Genomic DNA, 9,400 nt, shown 5'->3' on the forward strand with positions numbered 1-9,400 from the left:
ACCAGAAATTTTAATTGGGATATTTAAGTAAGGACAAAGATATCTACCAATAGTTATGAATATTAACTCCAAAGATGTCAGATGGTGCTTTTGTCTCTTCCTGCCTTCCTTCCTTCCTTCCTTTCTACCTTCTTTCCTTCTCTCCTTCCCTCATTTTTCCCCTCCTTCCCTTCCGTGCTTCCTCTTCCTCCTCTTTTCCCTTCCTTCACTCTTCCTATATCTGTTTCGTTTCTTCCTACATGCGTATTACATTAGTGCTGCTTAAAAACAGTTGGGAACAGCTGGGTAGAGCCCAGACAGCAAGACAAGACACCTTGTGTTCTGCTCCAAAGATACGGTACTTATTTCTCTGCAGAGCACCCAGAAGGCCAGCAGTGGGGAAAGCCTCCTCCCCTTCAGCACAGGGTATGATCTTTCCCACTTACTGTTGGTCCTGAAAAAGAAAGAGGGTGAACAAAGGAAGAGGGAAATGATCTGAACACTTATAGGTGGAATAGGTTTATATAATCACTGAAGGTTGGAGCTGGAAAGGAACCTATAGTCCCCTGAGCCATCAACCTCTTCCCTTTCACAGGGAATATTTAAACCTGGAAATTTTCAGTGGTTTCTAGTTTGTTTCTTGGCTTAGAGAGGCAAAATTATTTTTAGGACCGGTTCTGTCTCCTTTAGTCCCAGACTCCAGGAGCCAGGAACGACCAGCTATAACTTTGTCCATCTTACATACAGTGGATCACCAAGCATATGGTACATAGATCGCTTGGATAAGTGTTACCTCACAGGATTACCCTCAAGTTGTATAATGTGATTAAATTCTTGATACAAAGTTAGAATCCTTGCTCACTAGACCATTTATCTCACAGAGTCCTAATTTATATGGTCAGATCATTTCCAGTTCGCGGTGGAATACAGTCCATATAGTGAAATTCCCTGCCTTAGACTTCTGGAAGTCTCTAGAAGGAGTATTTTCAGAGATCAGGGAGCTTATTTTGTTCTGTTCTTATTGATTGTGGTTGCTTTGGTTTTCATGTTTCCTTTGGGGTTTTGCTGCTGCTGCTGCTGCTGCTGCTGCTGCTGATGATGATGATGATGATGATGATGATGATGATGCTGATGCTGCTGTTGTTGTTGTTGTTGTTGTTGTTATGTTTGTTTTCCATCTAAAAGAGGGTCTCACATATAGCTGGAGCTGGTCCTGAACCGGCGATCTTCCCAGAATTATAGGCAAATGCTCCCACACCCAGCCAGCTAGTAGTTTTAGTTCGGGGAAGGGCCCAGGGACCTGTAGTTTAATATACCCAACAGCATCACTATCGGGTGTTGTCTGCTGTAGACATTGTTGGTGACTTCACATGGGTGACAGTCACACAGCCAATGATCAGGTTGACAGCAAGTCAGGGAACCTTGGGTTTTCACTCCAGTTTTAGCATTCAATTTTTAGAGTAGCAGACAGATTCTTATAGTCATATCTCCCACTAGTTCAATGAACAAGCAGAGCCAACGTAAAATCTAGACCTTGAAATCAGCAGAAAAGGAAGGCTCTCTGATGGTAAAAGTATAAGAAAAAAATGGATAAAACTTAAAGAAATTATAGCCAAATATAGATCGGTTCATTTCTTGACCTTGCGCCAATTTGTCTTGCTAAAGTCACATAATCCCTTCTGCCTTCAGTGTTGATTCAATACTTGAATAAGGCGATGTTTGCTTCTATTACAAATACTTTGACATGGCTCCCATTCGCAGTACCCACCTTAGATTTGCCTTAAAGACATCACTAAGGATTTTTTAAATGGGGTTCATCAGGGCTCCAAAACATAAATACTAGCTTAAGTGTAGTCCTCTAAGGCCCACATTGTCTTTCACTGCTCCTACTACTTTGTCTATTAAGTAGCAGTGAAGGTCTTCTGCAAACATCTCTCAGAAAGCGTTTGTCGGCTGTGTGTAGACTTTGCCCTTCCTGTTGCTTTAATGGAGGCTTTAAAGCTGTTAGAAATTAAAGGTCACATGACTGAAAGTGTATACAGCAATTTGTCCAAATTAACTATTACTGTGGCCTGTCGGGTGAGGATGGGCCATCTGGCTTCGTTTTTTCTGCAGCATCTTTCCATTGAATTTCTGCCAGGTTTAATTAGCCTTCATTCTGAAAGAGAAAATGTACTTCTAGTAATCTTATGGATTAATTACCACAACATTTTAGCCCAATGACACTTCCCTTGCATAGTTCACCTATTTCCCCTGCGAAAGAACACAGATACAAATTCGCCCAGAATAATCCCAATTTTAGAGCAGATTTGGAGCAACAGACACCGAAGAACTTTACCATTCTGGAAAGCTGAGAAGGTAGAAAGGACACTGGCTATTCAAATTGTCTTTGGCCTTTTATTCTCAAGAGGAATTACATCCATTCTCCCCCTATCTTCCTTCTGTATTCCTTTTATTATTATTATTATTATTAAAGATCTAGCATTGAACTCAGTGATTCATGATTAGTGTCTCATCTTGGAGCTATAAATAAAGGTCAGGGTTGTTCTTGACCCATTGACCACTCTCCAAGTTAAAAACAAAGAAAAAGACACTAAGTGATTCATGTTTGTGTATGAATTGAAATCAAAGATAATTATACCCTTCCTTGTAAGTGCCTCCCCCTGGCTTTTCATTATTAAATGGTTATATGTATAAAACTGCAAGCAAGCACATCAGAACTCGCCATCCTCACCAAATGACTGGATAGGATCCCATCATAAAACTTAACACAGATATCCAAGGCCATAACTAAATTGCCCGGTGCCAGACGAAAACGAAGGAGGAGCAGAGATTTCAAAGTCTCGGTGACACGTGTTTTTTGCTAGGAACCACAGCATGTGCTATACCTTGTCATCATTTCTGACAGTACGGTTTGCAAATTGAGACAAAAGTAAGCTTTTTAGTAAATAACTCGGCTATGTGAACGGAGCTTAGTGTGACGTGATGGGGCTTCCGGATCTAACTGTACAATCTGTATGGAATGTTATTTTACCTTCCACAGAAGCCCAGACAGATGAGTAGAGAAGGATTAAAACAAACACCATGTCCCTACTCTGTCACTCTAAGACAGGGACAAGAAGAAAAACTGCTTCCACTTTTAAATATCTCTTCGGATTTCCACATATACAAAGCTTTTCCTCATAGGCTAAGTACTTTGTCTTAAAGTAGCTATGTGGCCAAAACAGAAAGCCTTAATTAAGGCTGACTGCAGGATGCTAAGAAAGATTGGGCCTCAGTGTTTATGTAAACAGGAAATGCGCTTGAAATAGACTACTCCTCCCTAACTTTCCAATTACTCACTAAATGTTTCATTGAAATCCATCTCTGCCTTTGACTGCTTGCTGAGGGGCGAGTATCTCGTTTCGAGATAATTGCATAGTGTTACCAAATTATTAAATATAAAGAAGGCTAGACAGAAGTAACTTCTGCATGATCTAAGGCTTTTACCCTGACTTGTACAATCCTACTTATTTTAAAACTGAGGGAAAGTTTAGAGAATAAAGAAAGAAAATGTGTATTTGCTATAGCTTGGGAGAGTTTTGAGGCATTTTATGTTACCTTGTTGTCTCACAGGGGAGAAAAGGTAAATCTGTCCAGTCAGTCTCACTGGTCAGACCCCAGGTCTCTTCTGAATATAAAGGGTGGGGGAGTAGATAAACACATAGACAGATGGAAAGATAGATTTTGATAGGCAGAAAGATAGATAGATAGATAGATAGATAGATAGATAGATAGATAGATAGATGTGGATAGAATAGTAGATAGATAGATAGATAGATATAGAATAGTAGATAGATAGATAGATAGATAGATAGATAGATAGACAGACAGACAGACAGACATAGATATAGACAGATAATTAGACAGACAGATGGATACATTTGCTGCTACACAGCTGGGTGGAGTTGAACATTCAGGCATGTCCCAATATCAAATCATTGCATTGAGAAAATATCCAGATGGCAAGCCACATCGTCCCACTTTCCTTCACATGTTTGGATATTTTATTGGAGCTGAAGCAGCATGACAGAAGATGAACTGAACTGCATGTTAATTGTGAGATTACACAACCTCCATGTGGAATTCCTGGTGCGCCTTCTCATCTCTACTAATCCTCTCTTTGGAACATATCCACGATGGGAAACAAATATTAAATAACATTCAGATTCAAAAAACTTTATGAGAGAGGAAACATTCACTATTAAAGTAAGTTAGACTAAAACATATTACTGATGTTGACCGTGGCCAGAGTTTTCAAGTACATAAGAATCAGTCATAAAATATCAAGTCCTCAGTAACCAAACGTTACAAATTGTCCTCTGACCTCCAGGTTTATGTTGTTTATGGCATATTCTTCCCCCACTCCTTCCTCTCTCTCTCTCTCTCTCTCTCTCTCTCTCTCTCTCTCTCTCTCTCTCTCCCCTCTCTCCCGCTTTCCCTCTCTCTCACCCTCCCTCTTCCCCCCCCCCTCTCTCTCTCTCTCTCTCGCTCTCTCTCTTTCTTTCTCTCTTCCTTCCCATCCCCCCTCCCCTCCCCTCCCCTTTCCCCTCCATCCCACTTCATTCCCTCCCTCCTTCCCTACTTCCCTCCCTCCCTCTTTACCTCTCTCCCTCCATACGTCTATTTCTCTCTCTAAATAATAAAATAAATGTAAAATAAAATTTCCAACATAGAAAAGCTGGATCTATCATCCAGGGGACGAGATAAAGACATACACAGTCGTTTCCAAGAATTCTGTCTGATGAAGTGTGAGGTGTGATGCATCCAGAAACTAGTATTTGGTTTTTAAATTCCAGAGATGTTTATCTAAATATCAGTCCCTTGAAGCTGCCAAGGCGATATTAAGGACTCTTAAGTGGGGTGGGGAGCAGAGCTTCATGGATTCCTCTCCACTCTAGGATTACTGCTGAATTACAGGCCTGGAATTGGTAGGGATGGCCGTCCATCTCTTTTGGGCATGTGAAGGACTGTGGAGGAGGATAACCTGGCAGTGCTTATCTGGGCTTCAAAGGCTTGCTCAAGCATTAGCTTTCTTCCCCACTTTAAGCCTGTTTTTCACATTCATGAAACTCTTGTGTCATTGACACCACGCTGTGTCTGTCCATGCAGACTCCAATGGCCGAGAGAAACGGGATCACTTTTTTCCCCAGAGAACTGTGCTACCACATTCACCAGAGGGTTAAGAAGACATGAATGTCTATTAATGTCATGCCACAATGAACAAAAAAGTTCTGTGGGCCAAATTGGAAGGTGTATAGAGATCCATTATGTTGCTTATGTTCTCTGGGCACTAGAGGACCTGATAGCCAATGAAGCTATCTACAAAAAACTCAAAATGCAATTCGGCGTGTCATATCTACATCTAAGAAATGACAGTTTAGGCTAGGGGTGTAGTTCTGTGATAGAGTGTTTGCCTATCACCTGCAAAGCCCAGGGTTCTCTGCCCTGCACTTTTCAGAGGAGGGTACTTTCAAGGACACAAATGACATTCATCGATAATGAGAGGACAAGAGAATTTAAAACTATTCTGATATAGGGACACACACAGTTCTCCGTCCAATAAGCTGTGTGAATTTGGGTAAGCTGGTTCTTAGCCTGCGGGCTCTTAAACCAGGAAATCAGACCAGGAAGCTGTTCTCTGTTCTCTATTTTGTCATTTACTTTTTAAAAAGAGTTTTAAAAATGTGTGTGTGTGTGTGTGTGTGTGTGAGAGAGAGAGAGAGAGAGAGAGAGAGAGAGAGAGAGAGAGAGAGAGAGAGACTTCCAATGTATATAGGTGCCCCCTGGAGGCAAGAAGTGGGAGTAGGATCCTGGAGCTGGAGTCACAGTCCCAGTACCCTGATGTGGGTACTGGGAATCAAACTCTGGTCCTCCGGAAGAACAGCGGATGGTTTAACTTCTGCTCTGTCTCTCTAAGTGCCCCGTCTTTTACTTTGTATTTGAACAGCATCAAGAGACAAATAGGCAATGACTTTCAAGAAGGTGATGTGCCACTAGCCAGGAACAGCTCTCCCTGTGTCTGTGATTAGAACTCCCAGGAAGTCTGTGATGACTGGCTGTCACAGTTCCTAATGCTATCCACACCAGTAGAGACTGAACATAGCATTTATAAAGATATCCTGTAATCGCCGTTTACTGGCTGAGAGTGCAAGAAATGCATTGCTGGCCGGTGTGAGCGAAACATCAAAGTCCTTTCTTAGAAAGCTGTTCCGTTTCCCGCCTGTTTGGTGCGCATGAAATCAGTGAACCTAATAAAGTAAGCCTTGTTAAGAGGAGCAACAAAGTTTCTGGCGTTCTTTATGAGTGGGCAGTCGCCACAGAAGAGATCAAAGCCAGCCTCGGTGGGGTCTGGTCATCTGTTTTCTTTTTACCCAGAGTGTTATTTGGTTAGTTGTTTGACAACATCAAAGCGTCTGGCCATTACTTTTTAGGTCCACGTGGGACCAAATTCATTTTACTAATCCGTCTGGTCTAAAATGGAAATGTTTTCCATAGCTGCAGGTCACCAATTGAGGGAAATAAAGACTCTCAGAATCGAATGCATGGTTTCTTTATCAGCCTTGGATGTAAAGAAGCGCCTTCGTTTACTGCCGTGAGGAAATGTCATATAAAATGTATAATCAAGGAAAAAAGTTCTTTTTCTCCTCCTCCATCCTCTTCCTTCTCCTCTCACTCTTACTGGGTTATCATCTACACAATGCACTATTCACCATTTAAAACATAAGATTCAATCTCCTGCAGTAGAACTGAATTGCCCACATTTAATATTTTTATAACCTAAGATAGTATCTGAACATGCCATCATCATACATCATTGCACATGTAACCTAGACAACTGTTGGCCTGCTGTCTGTTTTTGAATATTCAGACCATGCCATATAAGTAGATTCATAACCTACCGAGGCCTTTTTTGACTGTCTTCTATTGTTGATATGATATTTTCAAGGTTCCTAACAATGGAGCATGTATCAGTACTTTATTACTTTATATCACCACAAAATATTCCACTCTATGTGTGTGCCACTACCATATTTATCCTTGTATCAATTAAGGAGCCTTTCTGTTGTTTCTATAATAGGTGTCATTATGAGTAATGTTACCTTATGTATTTGCATCTAGGTAAATATGAGAAAATATAGCTTCTTTGTTCTGGGATGTTTGCCAAAATTCCTAGGTCATCTATGCTTAAACTGCCCTTAGCCTTTTGAGGAACTGCCAAAACACGTTTCAAGGCAGCGAGAGAATTTTCCATTTTCCTCAGCATCATATATAAGACTTCACATTCCCCCACATCCTCAAGGACATTCATTACTGTCTGCCTTTTTGTTGTTAGCTAAACTAATAGATGTGGTTGTAAGGTGCAGCTGCCATTCTATATGCCTGGCTGATAATGTTCAACATGCTTGTATGTGTGTTGACCATTCGTGTTTGTAATCACTTCCTGAAGAAACGCTTTCCCTGTCCTATGCCCATTTTAAATTGATGTAGGTGCCATGCTCTCATGGCATTATGAATTCTCCATATAGTCTAGATGCAAGTACTCTCTCAAGTATATGATTTTCAAATTTTCTCTAATTCTATTTTACTGTTCCCTGGTAATTGGATATTTCCTGGTTTGGAGAACCATGACTTCTTTTTTTAAAAAGTCATGAGTCACAATAGATATTGTAGAGCTATTTTCAAAACCCCGTTGGTGCTAAATACACAACCTCCCAACAAAATTCCAATAATAAATACAAGAATAAGAGCCTAGAGAATGTAGCAATTAGAGTTTTTTCAATCTTGTTCCAGCAATATTATTTTATTTGCATATATGGACATATATGCATATTCATGTGTACATATGTATATATTTATATATATATATATACTACATGTGAATGAAAGGACAGAAACATTCAATATATCAGTTTGTTGTCTTAACACAGTTTTGGCATAAACACCAGCTACATAAATGCCAACATATTCAACTCAGAAGTTTACTAAATAAAGTAGAGAAGTCACGAAATTTATAATATCAAATGGTTATTCTATGATTTATCCATTTGTATATGACTCCTAAAGTTGTGTTGAAGAAAAGTAATAGATTTACTACAATAAATCAGCTCTGACAGCCGACAGTGTCCCAAAGCCTTCATTGATCTTCTGTCACAGTTTACCTTCATGAGTCTGCCTCGGAGAAGTGACACTGCAGTTAGAGAAGTCAACATCACACTGGAACCTACATCTCGAGTTTTTAATCTAACAGTGATGCATTTGAGAGAGCAATTCTGCTTCCTACAGCTAATATACTGTGTGAGCTCTGGCAAGCATGAGATCCTCTCAGCCCAGACCCACCATTTAGAAATCTATCAAGATTCCAAATCGTGGTCTCTTGGGCCGAGAGGATTTTCCTGACGGATCTTTGAGATTATCTGCAATTGGAGTTAAATAAATGGTGGGGCATAGAAAACAAGGCCTCCTGGTCTCTCATTGAGTAATAGTGTGTCGCTGGTACATTCCCTGTGAGCCAATCACAACATAAGATGACATACAATACATTTTAATTAGTGAGATCACTCTGAGTAGAGAATTCTGAATACATCCAGGGCTCAGCCCCACCCCTAATCCCTGTAGTCTATACAGGGTAGTAATAGCATTTCACGTTTGTGCTCTAGGTTTTTGTCAAAGCTGCTCATGAAGTTTAGCCTCCTCATGAAGGAGGATTTTTGTGATTCTGGTTTATGTCATCCTGACAGCTTTGAATTGAATCACTTGATAAAAACACAGAACCAATTAAATCTTTTGATACAGCAAAGTAGACCATAATCTTTCCTGGATCAAAACTTGAGTGTTTACAGAGCTCCCAATGACTCAGAGTCAATATGAGTAACACACACACACACACACACACACACACACACACACACACACACACTCACGGGGGTGGGAGGAACAGAAAGACAGACAGACAGATAGACAGACAGACAGCCATCCCTGTATGGAGAGTATTATTTTCTGAAGCAAAATTCAGATCACATCTGTAGATAATGGAGACCAAAGCAGTGTAAGTCGTTATGGAAATATAGGGCCTGTAAGTCCAATACATTATACCCAAGAGAAGAAAAGTCCTGGAAAGAAAAGTTCACACGGTCACATTTTAGTTCTAAATCTGGTCGTGCATGCTGGCTACTACTCGAGTATAGGAACACATAGGTGCTTGCAAAGTTGCTACTTAGTCAGTGTACCGGCATCCATTGGTCACATGGATTGGAAGAATAGGACGGGTCTATGTAAGGGGCTGTGTGGTCATGTGTTGCTACAACATCAGTTTATGGAAGGATTGTACAGAGCATTTTTTTATTCAGAAATGACATGTGAAAGTACTTTGAGGTTTCAA

At 40.4% G+C, this 9,400-nt stretch overlaps 1 protein-coding gene across 7 annotated transcripts in view; it reads left to right on the forward strand.

The window, feature by feature from the left end:
• The window catches only part of Dlc1 (DLC1 Rho GTPase activating protein), a 420,643-nt gene that overhangs the window by 298,031 nt on the left and 113,212 nt on the right, over positions 1-9,400 (forward strand). The gene's annotated exons all lie outside the window — the stretch shown is intronic.

The sequence above is a fragment of the Rattus norvegicus genome, chromosome 16, assembly GCF_036323735.1.
Source record: "Rattus norvegicus strain BN/NHsdMcwi chromosome 16, GRCr8, whole genome shotgun sequence".
In the NCBI taxonomy this organism is placed as follows: Eukaryota; Metazoa; Chordata; class Mammalia; order Rodentia; family Muridae; genus Rattus; species Rattus norvegicus.